General features: G+C 38.7%; 1 pseudogene; it reads right to left on the bottom strand.

The window, feature by feature from the left end:
- Positions 1-19,932: 19,932 nt before the first annotated feature.
- Positions 19,933-21,436, bottom strand: LOC505339 (splicing factor 45 pseudogene; annotated as a pseudogene).
- Positions 21,437-23,026: the final 1,590 nt, after the last annotated feature.

Consider the following 23,026-nt stretch of genomic DNA (forward strand, 5'->3'; position numbering starts at 1 on the left):
ATTCATTGAATTGAAATTCCTTTTGCTCACACACAAAAAAGGACAGAACAAAGGGGTCTTGCTAGCCAACAAATGAACTAATCAGAGTCCAAATAATTAGCAGGTATCAGCTCAGTGGTGCTGAAGTTTGAATTCTTAATACAAGAGTAAAATTATCACGTGAAGGGAACCAAATGAGAAAGAAGGAAAGAAGATGAACCCATTTGACTATAAAATTGTACCTGAGCCATTTCTCCAGATTAGATAGACCTAAAATCCTACATTTTTGCCACCTCAAAATGGTTTCAGAAAAGTTTTTATTATCATCGTTGTTCAATTTCATGCGTCTCTGCACTTGAACTTCCAGCCAGGAGCAGGAGTCGAACTGCCAGAAACACTGTGAAGAAACAGCGTTTTCCTTGTCCTTTCCAGCCAACATTTTCAGGCCCAGGATATTTGAAAACAAATCCAAACTTTTGAGTGCTAATATAATTTGAACCTCTGAATCTTCTGATTTTTTTTTCCCTCTCTCTCTCAATCAGAACCAAATTATGAGCTAAGGAAGCAGAATAGAAGAATACTATTTCAGAAGTTATTTCCTGTACTGCATACAGTATCTGCTGGCCTCCAGATTTCTGGTACATCCTGTCTCTACTTTGAACATTAAATGTAATAGCTATAAAACTAATTATGAAGCATATTATCAAGAGTGGCCAATGTTTCTTGTGAATAACCTCTTTGTGAAATTTCAATCTCTATTTGAATGAGTGTTCAGTTTAACAAGAAAATATATATGCTTAACCATCACCATAGAACAGCTGGGTTCTACACAGAACATATTAAATTATCATTTAATTTATCTGGAGTTTTAAGAGCACAGGTATTTTCTGCATAACTGGAATCTAGTTTCACAAATCAAAAATCAGCTTATTTCAATATAGTATGTATGATCAAGATCTTCCTAAACTGTCTGATCCCAGAAAACGTTAAACATTATTTAACCATTGCTTGATAAACAACAGCACTATAACTATTTCCCTGCTCTCAGGAAATATATACTTTCTCTTTGGTCTGATTTTTTTGTGTGTGTAACTTTATTTATTACTGGTGACTCAGACGGTAAAGAATCTGGCTGTAGTGCAGGAAATCCAGGTTCAATCCCTGGGTTGGGAAGATCCCCTGGAAAAGCAAAGGGCAACCCACTCCAAGGTTCTTGCCTGGAGAATCCCATGGACAAAGGAGCCCAGTGGGCCTATAGTCCATGGGGTCACCAAGAGCTGGATATGATTGAGCAACTAACACCTTAACTTATTGTTTCTAACTATAATTTACTGCAAATGTCAGTCTGCTGATTCAAACAAAACCTCCATCTTTTCTCTAATTTGAAACTTAAAATATGCTTTGTTTTGAATAAGCAGATAATCAAGTGTGATATACTAAATCAAAGTTAGTAAGAGTTGAAAGGAAAGCCCAAGTACCGTTTATATTGGGATTTTTATGACGATTTATTGTATCATCAGGGGATTTTTTCTGCTTATTTCTAGGAATGGGTTCATATTCTCCTGAGACAGGGTTACTGTAAGGGTGGTCTCTGTACATCTGTATTTAACATCCATCAGTTATGGGAATCACATTTAGGAAGCTGATGTTACACAAGACATACACCAACGTTTTACAAAAATAAATTGAGTCATGTTAACAAGCACAATTCTCTGCAGAATGTGACTGGAGGGTTGCTGGCATGATCACACCTGGCCCCTGTATACCCTGTATATCTTTTGATCATGAAAGATGATTTCAAAATAACCTAATTTTGTTAGGTGTAACTTTAGGCTTTCTCCACATAAAGGGAAGTATTGCCTTTAAATGGTTAAAATCATCATGGAAAGATGGGAATTTCTGGAATCAGTCTGAATTCAAATGCTGACTGAAACACTGCCCAGCTTTTTAACTTGTGTCATACATGATCACATGCAAGAAATTTAATACCCATCAATAGCATTGCTTGAGGATGAAATAAATGATTTCATACAATAATGTCTGTAAACCCTGTATGTGCTGTACTCTATGTCAGGCATTCTTTCAAGTACTTTTTACATATTGAGATATTGAGTTCTATTATTGTTGTTGTCGGTGTTTAGTCACTTAAGTCAGGCTCTGACTCTTTGTGCTTCCTTGGACTGTAGCCCTCCAGGTTCCTCTGTCCTCGGGATTTCTATAATGGCTCTCTAAAGTTGGTACTGCTGGCCCTTGCATTTCGCAGCTGGAGGAATCAAGGCACAGAAGCTAAATAACTGATTTAGGACCATTTGGCTAGCAACTTGAGAAGTGAAGATTTGAACACAACTATTATAATTCTGGTAGCTATACTTTTAACCACCCTTCAATAATGTATGTAATTAGAAGGTTGAGTGAAAAAATTTTTTAATGTTTAATGTTATGTTATCTAATGAGGAAAGGAGGTTCTTCTCTATCATATGACTTTCACACTCTTTTATGACCTGCTGAAAGTTTTGTCAGGATAATTAACCATCTCTTTGAAGGGCTAAGAGTCTAGTTAAAAGGGATAAAGCATCATCTAAGAAGATTCCTGGGCTGCCATCGGATAACTTGTTGTGAGGAACAGAGGAAAGTGGAAGGCAGGGAGGAAGAAAGAAAGAAAAATAAATAGTAGGTTTACAATCTGAAGACAGCTTATGGAAAGGAAGCAGAGACTGGAGTAGCCCTTGGACAGGGAGGGAAGTGAGCTTATTGCTTGGGCAAAGGGACAGGAAGAGAATTGCATGAAACTTAAAGTTTCCCATTAGCCATTTTTGCCTTCCTATGATCTTGTTCATCCTAAATTGACCTTTGGGCTTCCCTGGTGACTCAGTGGCAAAGAGTCTGCCTGCAATTCAGGAGATGCAGGTTTGATCCCTGGGTTGGAAAGATCCCCTAGAAAAGGAAATGACAACCCACTTCAGTATTCTTGCATTAAAAAAAAAAACAAAAACCTGTGGACAGAGAAGCCTGGTGAGCTACAGTCCATGGGGTCACAAAGAGTCAGACACGACTTAGCAACTGAACAACAATAAGTTGACCTTTAGGATGCTTCTCTTCTCCACCTGTTGTGGCACAATGGACAATCGACAAACTTGCTGCTTCACAGATATCTAATTCTACTTGTCACTGATAGCTGCTAATATAAGCAACGTCTGGTTTGTGCTTTGAACAAAATTGCACAGTATATTTACATTCAACTTAAATTTGATTTTAGAGGAACAAGTCTGGGTATGATGAAAACTTTAAAAGACTCCTCTTAAGCTTATGTGTAAAAATATACACAAATATACACACTAACCTTACTTATATTATGCAATTATAAGTCAGAATAAAGTAATCTGAAAGAATATGCCTTTTAGAAATATAAATAATGCTGCAATGTTGGTAATAACACAGTGATATTATCCTCTTACGTGTTCTGGGCAATACACTTCTTTATGTGAAGAGGGATTCCATGTGTGCTTTTAAAGAAGTATATCACTTTGTGAAACTAACATTTAGAACTTAACCTGACTCCCTGGACATAAATCAGGCTGTTGTCAATCTGGGGAATAAAAATTACATTTTTCAAGTGCAGTGAAACCTGCTCCTTCGCTCTTCATCCCCATCTTGATCAAATACCTGTGAAGAAGATGACAGCATAATCATGGTCACATGACTGACCATAACTGATTGATCGGGAAACAAGACTTACATATATTTTTCAGTTCTTTACCTTATGTTTGTCTTCAAATCTTATTTATTTCATGATTGGTTTTCCATTTACAGTGAGACTTCAAGTGGTCAAGAATAAATGGACACAAAAATAAAGGCACCCACCTTGGAACAACCAGTTCAGTTCAGTTCAGTCACTCAGTCATTCCAACCCTTTGCAACCCCATAGACTGCAGCATACCAGGCTTCCCTGTCCATCACCAACTCCCAGAGTTTACTCAAACTCATGTCCATTGAGTCGGTGATGACACTGAACCATCTCATCCTCTGTCATCCCCTTCTCCTCCTGCCTTCAATCTTTCCCAGCATCAGGGTCTTTTCCAATGAGTCAGTTCTTCGCATCAGGTGGCCAAAGTATTGGAGTTTCAGCTTCAGCATCAGTCCTTCCAATGAATATTCAGGACTGATTTCCTTTAGGATTGGTAGGTTGGATCTCCTTTCTATCCAAGGGACTCTCAATAGTCTTCTCCAACACCATAGTTCAAAAGCATCAATTCTTTGGCCCTTACCTTTCTTTATAGTCCGGCTCTCACAACCATACATGACTACTGGAAAAACCACAGCTTTAACTAGATGGACCTTTGTCAGCAAAGTAGTGTCTCTGCTTTTTAATATGATATCTAGGTTGGAAAAAGGTATATTTCTAAATTCTGGAGTAGCTGTGTCTTAAAGAGGTGAAACTCTTGGTTACTCTCATTTAAAATATAATTTTAAGTATTTTTAAAATACCAAGCTCAAAGAAAATGGGTCAAGAAAGTAATTGTTTAGTTCTATTCAAGCTGATGTTTTGTTTCTGGAAAAATACTCTTAAATTTTTTACATATGCTATAAATCTTCCTTTCCTGCTGATATATTTTTATTTATTTGTTGGTTGACTGCATAGTTTGTGGGATCTTAGTTCCCCTACCTAAGTCCTAAGTTCAGTCCTAAGGGACTGAACTCAGGCCCTTGCCAGTGAAAGTGCCAAGTCCTAACCACTGGACAGTCAGGAAATTCTCTGTTGCTGATATAATTTCAATGGCTCATTTATGTGGGTCATCCATTCAATTTGAGGTTCTTAAATCAAATGATAAGAGTGGAAATATAAAAGCTTAATTAAAGAGTACTTTGGGCATAATGTACAGGATTCTGAGCTCTAGACTTGGATTTGCTACAAATGTACTTGGCATCTGACTGCAGTCTACTTAAGTATCAAATGTTGATAACCTTGATCTCTCTGACGATGATCAACTTATGAAGCCACTATGAGACTCATACCAAGTTGTGGATGTGACTGGTGATAGAATTAAAGTCTGAGACTGTAAAAAAAAAAAAAAAACAATATTGCATAGGAAGCTGGGATGTTAGGTCCATGAATCAAGGTAAATTGGAAGTGGTCAAAAAAGAGATAGCAAGAGTAAACATTGACATTTTAGGGGTCAGTGAATGAAAATGGGTGAATTTAATTCAGATGACCATTATATCTACTACTGTGGGCAAGAATCCCTTACAAGAAATGGAGTAGTCCTAACAGTCAACAAAAGAGTCCAAAATGCACAACCTGGGTACAATCTCAAAAATGACAGAATGATCTCTGTTCGTTTCCAAGGCAAACCATTAAATCACAGTAATCCAAGTCTATATCCCAGCCGCTAATGTGAAGCTGAAGTTGAACGGCTCTATGAAAACCTACAAGACCTTCTATAACTAACACCAAAAAATGATGTCCTTTTCATCAAAGGGGACTGGAATGCAAAAGTAAATAGTCAAGAGATACCCTGAACAACAGGCAAATTTGGCCTTGGAAGACAAAATGACACAGGGCAAGGCTAACAGAGTATTGCCTAGAGAATGCACTGGTCATAGCAAACACAATCTTCCAACAACACAAGAGATGACTCTACACTTGGACATCACCAGATGATCAATACTGGAATCAGATTGACTATATTCTTTGTAGCCGAAGATGGAGAAGCTTTATACAGTAAGCAAAAGCAAGACCAGCAGCTGACTGACTGTGGCTCAGATCTTTGAAGAAAGTAAGGAAAACCACCAGACCATTCAGGTATGACCTAAATCAAAACCCTGACAATTATACAGTGGAAGTGTCAAATAGATTCAAGGGATTAGATTTGATTGACAGAGTGCCTGAAGAACTATGGACACAGGTTTGTGACATTGCACAGGAGACAGTGATCAAGACCATCCCCAAGAAAAAGAAATGCAAAAAGGCAAAATTATTGTCTGAGGAGGCCTTACTGATAGGAGGCCTTAGCTGATAAAAGTAAAGAAGCTAAAGGCAAAAGAGAAAAGGAAAGATTACTCATCTGATTGCAGAGTTCTAAAAAATACCAAGGGAGATAAAGCCTTCCTCAGGAATCAATGCAAAGAAATAGGGGAGAAACAATAGAAAGGGAAAGAATAGAGATCTCTTCAACAAAATTGGGTATCAAAGGAACATTTTGTGCAAAGATGGGCACAATAAAGGTCCATCGTGCCCTAACAGAAGCAGAAGATATGAAGAAGAGGTGGCAAGAATACATAAAGAGTTATACAGAAAAGATCTTAATGACCCAGGTGTAATCACTCATCTAGAGCCAGACATGCTAGAGTGTGAAGTCAAGTGGACCTTAGGAAGCATCACTACAAACAAAGTTAGTGGAGGTGATGGAATTCCAGGTGAGCTATTTAAAATCCTAAAAGATAATGCTGTGAAAGTGCTGCACTCAATATGTCAGCAAATTTGGAAAACTCAGCAGTGGCCACAGGACTGGAAAAGGTCAGTTTTCATTCCAGTCCCAAAGGAAAGCAATGTCAAAGAATGTTCAAACTACTGCACAATTGCACTCATCTCACACACTATCAAAGTACTGCTCAAAATTCTCCAAGCAAGGCTTCAAGAGTACATAAACCGAGAAGTTTCAGAAGTTCAAGCTGGATTTAGAAAAGGAAGAGGAACCAGAGGTCAAATTGCCAGCATCCATCGAATCACAGAAAAAGCAAGAGAGTTCCAGAAAAAACATCTACTTCTGTTTTACTGACAATGCCAAAACCTTTGACTGTGTGGATCACAACAAACTGTGGAAAATTCTTCAAGAGGTGGGACTACCAGACCACTTAACCTGCCTCCTGAGAAATCTGTATGCAGGTCTAGAAGCAAAAGTTAGAACCAGACAAGGGACAATGGACTAGTAGCAAATTGGGAAAGGAGTGCAGCAAGGCTGTATATTGTCACCCTGCTTATTGAACTTATTTGAAGAGTACATATCATGCAAAATGCTGGGTTGGATGAAGCACAAGCTGGAATCAAGATTGCCAGGAGGAATATCAATAACCTCAGATATTCAGATGACACCACCCTTATGGCAGAAAGTGAAGAGGAACTAAAGAGCCTCTTGATAAAAGCAAAAGAGAGAAGGGAAAAAGCTGTCTTAAAACCCAACATTCAAAATCCTAAGATCGTGGCATCTGGTCCCATCACTTCATGGCAAATAGATGGAGAAACAATGGAAAAAGTGACAGGCTTTATTTTCTCGGGCTCTATAATCACTGCAGATGATGACTGTAGCCATGAAATTAAAAGAGGCTTGCCCTTTGGAAGAAAAGCTATGACCAACCTAGATAGCATATTGAAAAGCAGAGACATTACTTTTCTGACAAAGGCCCATCAAGTCAAAGCTATGGTTTCTACAGTAGTCATGGACAGGGAAAGCTGGTGTGCCTCAGTCCATGGGACCTCAGTCCATGTCATTTCATGACATGTATTAATGCACTTAGTAGAAGATTTTTATGTGTTTTGATTCGTTTCCATATTTTACAGTGCTTAAGCATTGTTGGTTTAGATATTTTATTTTGCAGCCAACCAGGCAGCTCCAGCAATCTCACAGTTGGTGTAGACTGGTTCCAACTGAACATAGCTCTAGACATGAGAATCCAGTCTGTGAGAAAGGTGGAAGCAATCTTCAAAAGCTGCATTTTGAGTATAAAAGTATATAAAATAGCCTCAAAGGTGAAATATTACAGGAAATGTAGATAACCACGTTGACTTGTCTTGTTCCAGGGCTTCTCAAGTAAAAAGCATGCTATAATAAACCTGATGCCTTCTGTAAAAGCAAAATGACTCATGCCAGAAAGGACTGGCTTTTTAAGAACCTGTGGTCATGAACAATCTATTAGAAATATTATTTACTTGGTCAAAAATACACAAAATAATTAACTGTTTAACTGTTAACTGTTTAACACAAAAAATCTGATAATCCTGTATCAGTCCAAACTGAAGGAGCTTGGTGGAAAAGAATTATAAACCATTTTTTGAGAAACTGAAAAACTAAAATATTGAAACTATTCTGCTCCTAAATAAGCTTGCCTAATGTTATATTTATAGCTGAATTCATAACTCAACCTTATACAATGCAATTGCCTAACTTCAAAGTTCAGATGTTACTTTGTAATGGCAGAATTAATTTCCTTGATTGCTAATCCATCACGCCTAAGTGTGATGCATGCGGTATCAAACATGGGTATTTCTGCTATCATTAATTGTGGCATATTGTCACAACCGATAAGGAAATGCAGTAAGAGAAAAAGAAGAGGGGCCCTGGTATTTGCAGTTTAGCCTTGTTTTCCCATGAGCTATGGCAGGTACAGCCAGAGTCCTCAAAATAAAGGGAGGGGACCCATGTGATTCTCACAAGGAGAAAAGACAGGCATACAGAAACATCAATCACTGGGCAAGCCTTGCTCTCCATTTGCAAAGCTGTTGTTTATTGTGAGATAATGATGGATAGGGTCTAAACAAATGCTGGGAGAAATCACCAAAGGTGCAGGCACTTAGGTGTGACATTTGGCCACAGGAAATCTGCAGGGAAGAGGCCAGCTGGCAATAAGGACATTCTGAGGAAATTAACATGGATGCATTTAAAAGAAGAGCGAATAATGAACCATGGGTTAAATGACAGCAAGGGAAAATGGCACTTATGGGTACCAGGTAAAATATGTGCCAGAGAGGGAAGAAAATGGAAGAAATAGGGCAACAAAGACTATCGGGGTGGGTTTCATTAAGAAAAGGGCATCTTTTAAAGCAGCCACTTTTAATAAAAGCAGAACATTCAGATAGGAGGGCAGAAAGTTTCAAAAAGTGCAGATAGAAGGAGTAGTCATGGAAAATTTTGTTATGAATATAGGCACAATTGGAAACAGAAAAGAATATTTTCCCATTAAAAATGAATGAAGGAAGAATGAAGAAATGCAATGAGTCTTCTCTGTCAACATCAGAACTGTGAGTTCTTAATGCAACCCCACTCTCCAGGTCCTGAGAGGTGTCTACATTCCTAGGCTTGGACAAACATCCAAACAACTGACTTTATTTCTCTGTTTACTAGGAGATATGAGCACTGTGTAGACCAAGCCTTAGGTCAAGACCTTAATAGATTGCTGAATGCTGATTAGAAAAGATCTCCATTGCAAACTCTATTTGTTTCAGATACCACCTCTTCAGTTTAGTCACCCATGATTTTTACCAAGAGCTACAATTATAGCTCAGCTCTTCTTCACTAATCATATTTTATTTTTCCCTTAAACATCTGTCTCTCTTGAGCATCTATTCTCCCTGCTGTCTTTTGCACAGGGCTTTTCTTTTCCCAGTCCCTTATTCCTGATCTCTTTCTTCACTGGGCCTTGTTCCATGACTCTCTCAAAAAGACAATGAAAGGTTTCTCTAACCTTTTCCATCTTTATTTTTGTCATTTTAAAAATGAGAATATATGTACCCACACAGAGAGTTATGAACACTGAATGAGATAGACTCAGTGCCTAGTTCTGGGCTTAACAAATTTACTTTTCCTTTGTTCTTTTATATGCTTATTGAAATGCTATGGTTAACTGGAGTAATGGGGTTATTAGACAGTCTATTATGCTGACATACAGTTAACATAGTAAGAGAGAAGTAGATTATATATTATTTCAAGTCATTTTTCTAGCACATTTGTTGCCAGACTTTATTTGTCGTTTGGCTCTGGTTTTTTTTAAATAGCACATGAAACTCCTATCCGTACTTGCTTATATGTTCCCTTAGCAAGGAAGGTCTCAGTTTCTGCTATATTGATTCATGTTTAATGGGCCATCTTGAGAGCTTTTCTTTTTTAATTTTACTTTATCCAATTATATTGAGAATGAGAACTTTCTTCAGCTTCTCCTCTGAATCTGACATGAAATCTCACCTATCAGGTGATGGTGAGAGCAATTAAATGAGATTGAAGAGGTACAGTGCCACGTCAAGATATTGAGTGAAAATAATAGGGTCATTTTTACTCAATAAATTACATTTTGACATCAGTCTCTCCAGATTTTTATATGGCTTTTATTTAGAAAAAAAATGCATATTGATCTATGCTGTTGGAAGAGATCAGGTCAGGGGTCACAATCAGGTAGGCAAGTTTCAAAGTTTTTGTTTTTGTTTTTCCATGAACTTCAACTTTTTTTCTGTGTGAACTGCAGGAAAATTGCTTAACCTTTTTGAATTACAGTCCTGTGCTGTACTTAGTCGCTTGTGTCTGACACTTTGTGACCCCATGCACTGTAGCCTTCCAGGCTCCTCTGTCCACGGGGATTCTCCAGGCAAGAATACTGGAGTGGGTTGCCATGCCCTCCTCCAGGGAATCTTCCCAACCCAGGGATCAAACCCATGTCTCCCACATTGCAGGTGGATTCTTTACCATCTGAGCCATCACGGAAGCCTCTGATGTAACATGTTCTGTTAGTAATCAACATGTCCCTACTGAGAAAACATGTTATTGAGGGGATAAAATTAAACTCTTTCCTGGAAGATATTTGAAAGTTAAAAATAAAAAAAAGAAAGAAATGGAAGATGGAAGGAAGACAAAAAGAAGCAAGGAAGGAAATACAGTATGAAACTTTTAGTTGAACATAGCCCAGTAAGTCCATAAGGCTTCCCTCGTAGCTCAGTCGGTAAAGAATCTGCCTGCTGTGCAGGAGATCCGGGTTTGATCCCTGGGTCAGGAAGATCCCCTGGAGAAGGAAATGGCAACCCACTCCAATATCCTTGCTTGGAAAATCTCATGAACAGAAGAGCCTGGTGGGCTGCAGTTCATGGGGTCACAAAGAGTCCCGCACGACTGGGCAATTAACACTTACTTATTTAGTCCATTAAGTATCTAATTGTCTCAGTGTATTTCTTCTTTCTTCCAAACTCAGTTAAATAATTGAAACAAGAACAAGGGGGAAGTGGAAAGAAGATATGACAAAAACTGCTGAAAGCTTTCAACAAATCCCTTTTTTGGTATTTCCTGTAGACTCCTCTTAGATTCTACTGTCCAGCCTTCCAGTTAGATATATTTATGTTCTTGAATTCTGGCTTATGGTATAAGGGTAAAATTGATATGCATCAATTCCAGGCTAAATGCTGAAAAAATCTTTCCTATTAGGAATGAAGTTATCATCTGAATTAATAACTACCTCTTGCCATGACAAAATATTGAAGAAGCTCAGTCATAAAAATTCTGAGAGAATAATATACATAGTGAGGATAACTGTGATCTTTGATTGTGGCATGCTCGTACTGGGAGGTAGAGGAAAGGGGGAGTACAAACAGGAGGCCCATAAGGGTATTCAGTCCCTATCTCCAGTGACAGAGAACCATTTATCACAGCAAAAATTGCCATCAAAATATAGTAGTAGGGACTTTTCTGTCAGTCCAGTGGTTAAAACTCCATGTTTCTGATGCAGGGGGCACAAATTCAATCCTTGGTTGGGGAACTAAGATTCCACATGCTGTGTGGTACACGAAAAACAGTGCAATAAACACAGATTATTTTAAAATATGTAAGTTAAGAAAAATGAGACTAAAAGGATAGGAATCTATTGACCAGGGAGTAGAAACTAGAATCATGGTCCTAACATTTCTCATTATGAATTTTAACTACAATTTGTCATTTAAATATATATATATATATATATATATATATATAAATGCATTAAAATATATATAAAGGCATTAAAAGTTGATAACATTATTTTAAAGAAAGATAACATACGATGCAGAAAAATATTAAAGCATAAAAAAACTAAAGCATTACAGCTGATAGTGTACCTTAAAGGCTGTAAGATACATTCTGGCCTTGCCAAAAGTAGGAAGCTAAATCATTTAAACATTCATATAATTGTCTCAATGCCAAATTACATCTCCAGATCCTGAGTATTATTAACTCTAAGTCTGCCATAGGCTTAAATATGACCCAAGTCTCATTGCTTTCTTAGCTCCTTATGAAAATAAAAATGATGATATTTGGGGGAAATATACCATGCTATGAATTTTGAAAACTAAAAACAGCTTTACCCATCCAAACCCAATAAAAATTGTTCTGTTGATTGCCCATATCCAATGTCAAAATACTCCCAGGATTACTGTCAATAAGGTTTTTTTAAGGAGTTTTATTTTACAGTGACTAAGGAGCCTCATGAATTCTGTAAAACTCTTAACCACATCCAATCTTCTCAAGCCCCCTTTCATTTAGTTCATGGATGTTGGCATCAATTGAACAATATTCTGACCTTTTTTAAAGGGCAAATATAATACTACATCAGCTTGGTTTGCTGAACTTTAGTCTCCTGTGAATTGGAGAGCATTTGGGAGCTCCTGGGTAGATTTCATATATAATGTCATGACAGAATTAATGATTCATTTCTTATAGGAATTACAAAGCTTTCCTTTAAAAACAAGTTAAAATATATATCATTTAAACTTGAGTATTCAGACCTATTGTTGAATCAGCAGCCCTCAGGAAAAGTGGAACTAGATTTAAAAGAAAACAATGATTGGATCAAGAAAAATATGCAAGATCAAAGGCATATTGTTCACAATTTTAAAGAAAGAACAGGAGTGACTCTAGGCAGAAATAGAAAGTGGTTAACATTTGCTAGCAATTTCAAATATATTTTGGGGACCCTTCATTTGTTCTATTCTTTCCTCTCTGGCTAAAATCTGTGCCTTATCCTTGGGACCCCAGACTTTTTTCCTATGGTAGATATTCCCTCATTGAAACTTACTCTTTCAGTGTCTCACCTCATAGGTTTTTTAGCATTCCAAAGTAAAATTTAACCATTATGATAAAATGCTCATTGTCATCACAATCCATATCTAATGTTTTATTGTTTATAGGATATTCTCTCACTGAACCCTTACAATCGACCTGTGAAGGCTGGTATTAATAATCTGCTCATTTTTAAGTTGATGTTGGTAATACACATACAATTCTTATTATAGTATGTGATACACAAGTGCTTGATACATACTAGCTATTAATTTAATTTACTTGTTTAATCTTTCCTAATACAATAGGCAGATATTAGCTGTGTATTTAGGAGATGAACAATCCTTCCCTCTCTTTGTGCTAAGAAAATAACATGTAACTCAAGATATATTAAAGGAGGTACCACCTGTTCAAATCAGATTCAAAACAGTTTCACTGATTCTTAATTAATGGGTATGTATTATTGGGCTTCTCAGGTAGCTCAGTGGTAAAGAATCTGCCTGCCAATGCAGAAGACACAGGTTTGGTCCCTGGGTTGGGAAGATCCCCTGGAGGAGGAAATGGCAACCCACTCTTGTATTCTAGCCTGGAGAACCCCTCGGACAAAGTAATCTGGTGGGCTACAGTCCATAGACTCAGACATGACTGAGCACTCTTGGATTGACATTATTATACAAGATATAATATGAGGTGAGGTAAGGAAGACAAACATAAATAGTATCTTTTCTATCACCAGTAAGCTCACAGTCTGCTCAGGGGATTAAGCCATATCATGTAATAAAGAATTAAAAAGTAACAACAGAAGATAAAAGAATAGCATTTTTTAGTGAACACTTGACTGATTTAGAAAAGTGGAAGATAAATGAATGGTGAGTTCAGGTGGAGAACTACTGTAGTCTCAGCTCAGCAGGGACCTGAAGCATCTCTGTGTGCTCGTGATTCACAGAGCTGTGTGAACTGGAATGGAGTTTATCTATGTGGTTCTAGTTCTGCTGCTGGGGAGCCCCTTCTTTGCACTGTGGCACCAAAGCTGACATTCTTTAGACTAGATCTCCAGTGTTTGAAGGATACAACCGGCAGCAAGGTTGTTCCCAAAGCTAGGACATCCCCAGTCACGTTGAAAACCTCAGAAGGCCCAGGCAAAGCAATTGTGGAGGTTTCTCTAGCCAGTAGATGATAACTGACTGGTATTTGTGAAAATATATGCTTGCCCTAGTTTAACAGTGGTGGAGAGAAAGGAATCCTTGAATGATCTGCTGTAATATCACAGAAACCATTTCACACTGAAGTTCTTCTCCAAAAGGAGAAGACATGGCCACTGACCACAGCTAGTGTCCATGTAGGTTGATAAAACTAAGAACAAAAGGGAAAATAAAAATATTGCTACAGGTAGCAATAAAATTGGATTTTGCCTTGTCCTCAACCAGTGCCTGATGCCAGATGCATCCCTTCTGGTCTGTATTCTCACTTATAAAGTGAAGGATTGTGTGGTGCTCCTTGGCATCCTTGATTACCTTTCATTAGTCTTTTAATAAAGGAAAAGTGTGATGTAAAGCAATACTAGGAGCATTTGACTACAGGAGGGAAAAAAGTTAGAAATTTCCACAGAATGACTAAGAATACTTAGATTCTTAGGGCCTTCTATCATGAAAGGTATTCAATCCCCTTTCCCATGAAGATACCTAGTGAAGGTTGTACAGGGAGCTGGAAAGATACCACTATAATAATCACCTGCCTCAGGCATTAATTTCTATAATTCTGGCCATTGCCTACATTGCTCCCAATTGACTAGCATAAGTTGCAACTATAGCACTTCTGCAGGATACCTTTCCATCTTTCACTATACTCACACATATGTGCAAGGAAATGAATCTTTAGAAGGACACATAGGGGAGGCTGTGCTCCTGGGAGCATGAGGAGCAGCAGTGGGTCAGAACCACTGAGATGAGCTTCCTAGTCTTACCTGTTGGTCCAGGGTTTACTCAGCTTGTCAAGATCACCCTTTAAATTATATACTAGTGTCTAATACTCCTGAATGAGGAAAAGTTAAATAGCAACCCAAGAAAGGTATAAAAATTTATAATAAAAAAATAAAATAAAAAAAAGAAGGGACTGGGGCTGTCATTTGTAAGACAGAGCAACCAACCACCACTTTCCACTCATTATAAAGCTGAAAGACAAAGGAATGAGATCTCTACCTGTAGGCTGAAGTGAAAACAAGAATGAAGCTATATTTTATAGATTGATTATGACTTACACTAATCTGCCTGCTATCCCAGGACTTTATTTTGCCCCTCCATCTCTGTGCCTCTGCAGTATGTACTCATTGCTCCTCACATGCTTCTCCTTCTCACTCCCATCCCAGCCCCTGCTTGAAGCCCCCAACTGCCTTGGTAGCAGACTAGAGTGTGACATGGATGTGTATGCTAGTCATTCAGTTGTGTCTGACTCTTTGCAACCCCATGGACTGTAGCCCACCAGGCTTCTCTGTCCCTGAAATTCTCCAGGCAAGAATACTGGAGTGGGTTGCCATTTCTTTCTTCAAGAGTATAACATAAAGTTGCATAAACAAGCCAGCTTACTGGGTACTACTGAATTATTTACCTTGACATATTCTTGTGTGATGATTATCAGCCCTTTAAGACATGGTATGGACAATGCAGGAGAGAAAGGAGTAAGTATTTTTGAGCATCTACTGAGTGCCAAGTACTATGCAGACACTTTAGAAATTTTACTGATTGATTGTATTTTCAAAATCATTCTAATTTTCTTAAAAACTTACTGCTACATTTTTTTTTCTCCTGAAAGAGAAGCTCAGGAAAGTTAAGTAATAACTGATAGAGCCCAACTATTCTAGTAATATGTTATTTCCATGTTACCACTTTATGCCTTTATGCTCACCAGATGCTTGTGCAATGGAGATATACTGAGCTACTATCCAGTTTATTCAAACCCAGACATTATTTTAGGGAGTTCCCCTTCTACTACTGCACAGCTTTCTGCAAGTGTTCAGGGTTATGTTTCATTTGTCCTGTACTAAGATGAGTCTCCCGGAAAATCAGCAAGTCGGAAAATGTCCTTAATGAAAAAAGGAATGGGCACCAACTAGAGTCTAGGGTCAGGGCACACTGCCAAAGGAAACCAAAGAGCACAATCCTGGATGAACTTGAAGAAGATTCCATAACAGACCATGAGAAGGTGATCGCTCACAATTACTGAAGTAAAAGCAGGAGATCTGTAGATAAAGCTAAGCCACCCGATTTGGGTCTTGAACACTTGAGTAATATTCCTCCTCCATATAGCTTTGTGGGTAGCCCTGTTTCTCTGGATTTTACAAACTTCTCAATCTCTCTCTTTTATATATACTTCTTGCTGCAGAAGTAGCTTTAATCGCTATTCAATCCAAGTATATGTACTCTATGCCAAAACCTACTCCATGTGAGTCAAGAAAAGCCAAAGAAATGGCTTTATTTTCAAGATATTACAAAGTCATCTGATTAAGAAAGGCATAAACCCATGAAGTAAGAAAAGTCTAACAAAGATAGTGTGGACTCAAGGGTAGGTCATGAATGATATTCTCGTTTCTAAGTTGTGTTGTTCAGTTGTAAAGTCATGTCTGACTCTTTGCCATCTCATGGACTGCAGCATGGTAGGCTCCTCTGTCCTCCCCTATCTCCAGGAGTTTGCTCAAATTCAAGTTCATTGAGTCAGTGATGCTATCTAACCACCTCATCCTCTGCCACCACCTTCTCCATTTGCCTTCTTCTAAGTACCTAACCCATAGACTCTAGCACTGCTGTACTAATCCATGCCCTGTGGAGAACAGGAACCCTGAGTCAGTGTGCATTAGTTATATTTGTATTTATACTTGCTGTGTATTTTTCTGAAAGCCAACCAACTTCTAGTGGATATAAACTTCTATCTATAGCATGTCTGGCTATTAACAGAGCTGTGATAGCAATCTGAAATATTAATGCTTTTATTTCCCCATGGAAATGCACAAACAGATGTTCATTTGTGCTTTTATAAAAAGAATATCTAAAATAGACAGCTAGGAATATCAGAGAAAGAACAGGCTTGGGATCAGGTTACACTGCCAAGGTAAAAAATATTCTTTTCCATGTGTTTTTGGCTTTGACTTGCCTGAGAGTAGTTTTTGACAAAGACCTTTCCCAAATGTTGATATGAGTTTATGTAGAACAGAGAATGGCAATTGGGATCTAGTGCGCAACAACTAAATCTTTATGAAGTGGATGAATAAATGAATACCAATCATGAAATTTGAAGAAATTATGATTTCTTATAATCCATTATATCAACCACATATATATATTTTACTTTTATTATTATTATTGAAGCATATTTATTTACAATATTATGTTATTTTCAGATGTGCAGCATAATGATTCATTTATGCATATATATCTATACTTTTTCAGATTATTTTCCTTTATAGATTACTTAAAAAATATTAGGTATAGTTCCAATATACTAAGCCCTTGTTGGTTACCTATTTTATATATAGTAGTGTTATATATAATCCCAACTTTTTAATCTACCACTACCTCTACTTTCATATTTGGTAACCACAAATTAGGGCTTCTCTCATAGTTCAATTGTTAAAGAATCTGCCTGCAATGCAGGAGACCTGGGTTCAATTGCTGGGTCAGGAAGATCCTCTGGAGAAGGAAATGACAACCCACTTCTGTATTCTAACCTGGAAAATCCCATGGACAGAGGAGCCTGGCAGGCTACAGTCCAGGGGATTCCAAAGGTCAGACATGACTTAGTGACTAAACCACCACCAACAATCATAAATCACCAAATATCAAGTTATTCCATTGCATCAATTATAAATATCCTCTTAAATCTTTTTATATCAAGTACTGCTAGATACTTGTAGATATTGACCCAGCCCTCCTCACCTCTCTCAAATGGACACATTCTTGGTGACACTATGTTTATATGTTTATGTATTGATTGGTTGATGCCTTTAGCTTTTTAATTTTTTTTATATTATATTGGAGTATAGTTGATTGGCAATGTTGTGTTAATTTAAGGTGTAAAGAAAATGATTCAGTTATACATATACACACATCTTTTTCAATTTTTTTTCCTATTTAGATTACTACAGAATATTGAACAGAGTTTTCTGTGCTATGCAGTAGGTCCTTCTTGGTTATCTTTTTAAACATACCAATGTGTACATGTCAATCCCAAACTTCCAATCTATCCCTCTCCACCATTTTTACCATCCTGGTAAACAAAAGTTTATTCTCTAAATCCATGAGTCTGTTCTGTAAATAATTTTATTTGTATCTTGTTTCTTTTTGCTATGCTGTGCTAAGTCACTTCAGTCGTGTCCGACTCTGTGCAACCCCACAGACGGCAGCCCACCAGGCTCCCCCGTCCCTGGGATTCTCCAGGCAAGAACACTGGAGTGGGTTGCCATTTCCTTCTCCAATGCATGAAAGTGAAAAGTGAAAGTGAAGTTGCTCAGTTGTGTCCAACTTCCAGCGACCCCAAGGACTGCAGCCCACCAGGCTCCTCCGTCCCTAGGATTTTTCAGGCAAGAGTACTGGAGTGGGGTGCCATTGCCTTCTCTGTGTTTCTTTTTAGATTCTGCCTATAAGTGATATCAGTGATATTTGTCTTTCTCTGCCTGACTTACTTCACTTAATATGATAATCTCCAGGTTGATCAAAGTTGCTGAAAATGTTTTTAATTCTTTCTTTTTAATGGCTAACTATTATTTCACTGTATATGTGTACCATATCTTATCATCAATCCAATTCCTCAGCATATATCCAGAGAAAATATGATTTGAAAGGATAGATACACCTCAATATTCATTGTAGCACTGTTTACAATATCCAAGACATGGAAACAACCTAAATGCCCATCGACAGAAGAATGGATAACGGGAGATTTGGTCCTATCTAGTCACCTATATCAGAGAAGGCAATGGCGACCCATTCCAGTACTCTTGCCTGGAAAATCCCATGGACAGAGGAGCTGCAGTCCATAGGGTCGCTAAGAGTCAGACACAACTGAGCGACTTCACTTTCACTTTTCACTTTCCTGCATTGGAGAAGGAAATGGCAACCCACTCCAGTGTTCTTGCCTGGAAAAGCCCAGGGACGGGGAAGCCTGGTGGGCTGCCGTCTATGGGGTCACACAGAGTTGGACACAACTGAAGCGACTTAGCAGCAGCAGCAGCAGTCACCTATATGACAAAAGTATTCACTGTCTCTCCTCCTACAGATCCAAGCAACTAGTTGATAATAATGACAACTGATATTTTATAACAGTAACTATAGACCATGTACTGTTTTATGTGTTTTACACAGGTGTTCATTGTCTACATTAACTTATTTAAAATTCACAATAACCCTACTAAATTAGGTGCTATTATTACTTCAACTTTACAGGTGAGAAAACTCAGGAATAGATGTGTTATATAACTGGTTGGAGCTATGATTTTCAGCAGGCATTCTAGTACAGAATCCAGGCTTTAAAATTCTACACTGTCTACACATTTAAACAGATCAACTAAGATACATAATTTTGTCTCTTCTCTTTTTTTACTGAGTAGTATAGACCTCCTTTTAGGTGATTCCAAAAGGGCTTAGAATTTCCTGGATATCCAGTTTTGAGAGTTAGAGACAAAGTGTGTAGTTTGGAAAGGCATAGTTATACATTCATAATGACATACTTATAATAATTCTCACTCAAAGCAATCATGTTATGTGAATTTAGTCAGGAGAAGTATGTGGAATCCTGCGTGCATGTGTGCTCAACTGCTTCAGTCATGTCTGACTCTTTGCAACCGTATGGACTGCAGCCCACCAGGCTCTTCTGTCCATGGGATTCTCCAGGCAAGAATACTGGAGTGGATTGCCATACCCTCCTCCAGGGGATCTTCCTGACCCAGGGATCAAGCCAGCATCTCCTGCATTTCTTGCATTACATGTGGATTCTGAACTGCTGAGCCACAGGGGATGCCCATGTGAAACCCTAGTCTAGACAATTTCTGCAGTAGCTTTGTGACTGAAGGGAAAATCATTTTTCAGTTTCCTCACTTGTAAATTAAAGAATTTAGCATAATAGATGCCAAGGTCTTTCCAAACAGACCATTCCATACTGTAATACTACAATACCTTTTTCTTTTTTTTTTTTTTTAAAGGATTTTTATACTATATTAAAAAACCACAAAATAAAAAAGGGATCAGTCAACATATATCTTAGAAGTCTTACAGAGTCTCTGCACCCATAGCCATGAAGGCCCCCTGACGCCTTGTTCTCCTCTGCTCAGTCTGCAGCTCGCTGAAGGATCGCTGGAGATGACTCAGGCTCTAGTTTTTAAAATCAAACTTGTTCTGCCAAATCCAGGACCCTGAATTTATCCAAATTGTAGAAACATGCTTTGACCACCCGTCCACCAAAATACCTCCCATTCAGATCAACAACAACTTTAATTGCTGACTCAACCCTCTCGAATTCTAAAAATATTCGTACTGCTTCATCATCAGGGGCACCAGGAATTTCAAATATCACACATTTTCCAACTTTGCCATATTTTTCACACTCTTCCTTGGTTTCTACTTTCAAGTCTTCATCCACCTCTCCTGCACCAACCATGTTCCTGAGTAGGACCACTTTGGTAGGACACTTAAGTATTTCAGTCAATGGATTTGAATCTGACTTCTTGGCTGCGTCTTTCTCCGTGGCGTCGCCCACGATGATCTTGCCGCCCCGCTTGCTGGTCTTCTCCATCGACAGCGCTGTGCTCAGGCCCTGCTCATGCTTCCCGAGACCCTGGCCTTCCCGGAAGCCGTACTTCTGCATGATTTTATGTGCTACCGTGCCCCCCATGTTGGCGAGAAAGGAGTTGCCAGGGCCGGTTGGGGATCGGGGTCTGTCTTGTTCCTCGTACACTGGGGGAGGGATAGCAGCTTTGGAAGACTGTGAGCGAGGTCGTGAATCCTCTTCATCAAGGAAGTCTCGGGGTAATTCTTTGTCCTTCTCCACAAGAGACGTGGGAGGTGCAATGGCAGCTCCGCCCATACTTCTTTTCCTCCTCTCTCGCTCATAATCTTCATCTTCATCAGAATCTGGATCAGGTCGCCTGGAAAACCCACTAGCTTCATGTCTGTCTTTACGCCGCTTTTCTCTCTCTTCTATTTCCTTCTGTCTTTCCAGCTCCCGCTGCCTCTGTCGCTCCTCTCTTTGGCGCTTCACTACTTTCTCATAATCGTTAGGAAACATGGGATCATATTCATCAGCTAAGGGGATCAAAACTTCTCCTGCAGAAAACCCGCTGGGAACAGGGTCCTTGAGGCCTGCAGCCACGTGCGGTGGAGTGTCCACGATCTGCCGCTCATCCGAAGAGCCGCCTCGCTTTAGGTCGATTACTGGAGCAAGGACTGTACTTTGTTTTGTCCTCTGGCTCTTGGCCTGAGTGAGAGCTGCCTTCTTCACCTGGAGCTGAGACTGCAGGAGTTTGAAGTTTTTGGACCAGCCTTCTGTTTTTGAGTCACTGGTCTCCACTCCCAGGTCATTGTACAGGGACATCTTCTCGGTTCAGTGCCGGCCCGCCCGGCCGACGCTCCCGGGCGGCGGCGGCGCACTGAGGCCGACGCGCCGCCGACACCGCGGGCTGGGCGCTCGGCGTCAGCCCCCGACCTACAATACCTTTTTCATATTAAGGTTCCTACATATGATTTCCATATGATAGTTGATAATACCCTCAGTTAGGAAAGCCAATAAGCAAAAAAAAGAATATAGAATCAGCAAGGAAGAGTGATGATGTTAGATTAATTCAAAGAGTATATATAAAATAATTTAATGCAAAAATATTTCTATTTTTCAGAACCTTGGGATCAGGCATAAGAGATGCATAAGGTAGCAATAATTAATCTTAAGTTGAGGACTCTTAAAATTCTCTCAGCATCCCAGTGGCCTGGCCTCATCTGCCAACACCTTTTCCAGAAAGATAGCCCTAATATTAGAAATGGGACATCCAAAGACATATAAATTAAATATAGAGACCCAGGCCAACAGTTCAACCCCAAGAATCCAATAGTGTTGTGCTATTTGCAAGTCCTCTTCTCCTTTGCATGCAAAGCAGACCTGTTCACTAAACAGGAACCATGTGTGTTCTCCAAGAGCCCTTCCCCACATGGCAGAGCTGAAGGGGAGTTTGCCTATGGTTGCTCCCCAAACCAGTCATGAATGAATATTTCACGAAGCAGAAACCATCTCTTTATGAACTTAGCTAAACTCTATCCTAGAAATATGAAAAAAAAAAAAAAAAAAAGTCATGAAAGATGGCCTCTCTCCACAAAGAGAGCAATGTTTTCATGGAAACACTATAGAGGAATTTTCATTTAAATATTTTGATTAAAATATACTGCAGAAATAATACAGTATTACACTCTCTGATTTTTTTCAAAATATGCCCTTCAAGGGGCCATATTTGAAATATCCCTAATCTGTCTTCCTAACCATGTCCAGAATGTGTCATGTCCACCAGCCTAGCATCTAACAGTGATTCATTGAATTGTATTGAAAATGTGATTTGTGTGGGAGTCAAATAGAAATCAGGTTGGCCTCATCCCTTATATCTCTATCTCCATATATACATTTGGCTTTGACATTCATCAAATTACCCTGTCCTAACAAAGCTTTCTTGCACAAAGTAATCTCAAGCGACAGTGCATAGCAATATGTATAATATGAAAGGAGTTGAATGGCTAAGTAGTCAGCTTGACATATCGCTGAAATCTTTTATTGCATATATTAGAGAGTTAAACATTGCAATCTGCTTTTCCTGTGAGACCCAATAAGTAAGAAAAAGCCAGGTTTACTCAGGATTAGACTGGTTTTTCTTTGTTTTCTTGCCAAAAAAAAAAAAAAAAAACCGGAAAAAGTCTTGATTAGCTTATGGAATGCAAAATTTGCATCTCTATGCTTAGAGGGGTGAAACTTTTCTGCTGGAAATCCATTTTCAGAAGAATCCTCTTGAGCTCGATATTTCATCCCATTCTTCTGTCTGCTAAATTAAAAACAATTTTATTTTAATTTCTGTCTTTGTAAATGGGAATTTTTATCCACTTCATGAGAATGACTCATATATGAATCATACACTTTGGGGAACTGCTGAATCGAAAAGTCTTTTTGTTTGTTGTTTGTTTATCTCACTCCAGAAGCAGCTCTTGTGCTCAACCCAGTTCTCCTGGACATGTCAGCCTCCACAGTCTGAT

This window comes from Bos taurus, chromosome 24, assembly GCF_002263795.3.
Source record: "Bos taurus isolate L1 Dominette 01449 registration number 42190680 breed Hereford chromosome 24, ARS-UCD2.0, whole genome shotgun sequence".
Taxonomy (NCBI): Eukaryota; Metazoa; Chordata; class Mammalia; order Artiodactyla; family Bovidae; genus Bos; species Bos taurus.